Genomic DNA, 1,987 nt, shown 5'->3' on the forward strand with positions numbered 1-1,987 from the left:
CACTGGCACGCCAAAAATTCCAGAAATACTCTTAGGATTCTAAGAAAAATCACACGATTAGTTAGTTGTAAATTAGATATGTCATCTTCAATAATCTTGTTAAAAAGCGCCATATCTCCAAATAGTTATGGTTAATAGATTTGTGCAGATAAAATACGAAACACCTATGGTTTAAGTGAATGTTTGGGTTTGACCTTTAATATCAATTTATTTGTTGGAATGTCCATTAGCTCAGTTCAAGCGGTAAACTAACAAGGTCAATATCAAAAACTACACCATTAAAAGGCTATGGTCCTAAATAATCCAAACATTTCCATACTGCGTACCTTTTTATGTCAATATTATTTTACTAATATCCAGTTCTTTTAATCGTCCTTTTTAGATTAAAAAAATCAAGAACTATAACGGAAGTAAGTTAATTTTCAGTCACTATAATTATGCCTCTTTCTAGAAGCACGATTATGATAAATATGTTACGTATTGTTGGATGACTGTTGCGAAGAAACAATTTCAAAACAATTTATTTATAATAATATACAACAAAGATCATTAAAAATATATTTATTTTAAAATTAAAGGTATTACTATTAAGATTTTAGCAGAAAAAAAAACAGTTTAAATTGAATTAAATTAAATTGACGCCACTTACCGTTTTCTAACCATCAATACCGAATTCCAACGTTTGAACTTTTTAACGTGTTTAGATTGTATTTGGATTATTTATCTTATATTTTACAGTTAAAAATATAGTTTTGTAGTACTAATGGAAAAAAAAGATAAACGGAAATATTTAACTGCAATTTTTGTAATCGCTTCGGCGGTACATATATTAGATTTGAAAAGATACAGAGAAGATTAGCATGGCCTCTGCACAAGGATGACACGCAAAATCGTCAAGCGTTTTTATGACAGTTCTCAAAAATACATATATATTTCTCTATGAAAGCTCTGCACACGGAAACAATTAGTTCCATCAAAATTATAATTACGTACTGTGTATAAATCTGCAAGTGCTACTATCGAATTGATTGTTTAAAATAAAATTGATTTATATGACCTATAATGTATTAATTCAATTCGAATCGAAGATTTAATAATATCGAACTTCGCTGCGAAATAGCAATTATTTCAGTCCAGTATAACGCTCACTTAGTTATTTTTAACATCGGCTGCTATACAATAGAAAGTCTCTTCTTACAGATAATTGAAGAAAGCTATCCGAATCATCTTATCATCTACACAGAGAGTTCAAAACGGAAAGACTTTGCGGTTGCCGCTTACACTTCTAGCCCACTTGAGAGACACTTTTGGCTTCCATCACTAACTAGCGTTTTCTCCGCGCAGCTGGCTATCAATATAGAAAACTCACTGATTAACGGATACTAATCGCATGGGATTCTATCAGTTCCCTAGAGAGCCTAGATCGGCAAGGATAGTCCACACTCTGGTCACATACATTAAAGACCTATACACAATGTTACCATAGGGAAGAATCGCACACCACTGGGTCCTATCCCATAGGGGAATACAGGGCAATGAAAAAGCCGACCTCGTGGCAATCAAGAAAGAGGAGTCAACCAAATTCACTAAGCTATTTAGCACAACAGAAGCCAAAACTTACGGGAAGGCCCTCTAGAGGTTAACCCAACTGGATTGGGAACTTCTCACAAAAAATAAAATATTGTGGGAAATCAATAAAATCTTTTATCAACCCATAAATTATAATAACATCATCAGATATAAGTCAAGCATCCTCGCACGAATGCGAATAAAGCACTGTAAACTAACCTACGAATATTTGTTGAAAGAACGAAGCCCACCCCTGTGTGATCTAAGCCAGACTCAGCCCAGCGTCAGGCACATTCTTCTAGATTGTCAGACACATAGTGATCTGAGGCGACAACTAAAAATATCTAGAATATTGGAGCAATTGGCCCAATCTGAGCAGCTGAACCTGATGATTGGCTACCTGAAGACCACAGACTTG

General features: G+C 34.2%; 1 pseudogene; it reads left to right on the top strand.

Annotated features, from left to right (window-relative positions):
• The first annotated feature begins 805 nt into the window (after positions 1 to 805).
• On the top strand, positions 806 to 905 carry LOC143204358 (uncharacterized; annotated as a pseudogene).
• The last annotated feature ends 1,082 nt before the right edge of the window (positions 906 to 1,987 follow it).

This window comes from Rhynchophorus ferrugineus, unplaced genomic scaffold (assembly GCF_030347505.1).
Source record: "Rhynchophorus ferrugineus isolate W39M unplaced genomic scaffold, kcgeb_rfMv2 rfM10, whole genome shotgun sequence".
NCBI classification, from domain to species: Eukaryota; Metazoa; Arthropoda; class Insecta; order Coleoptera; family Curculionidae; genus Rhynchophorus; species Rhynchophorus ferrugineus.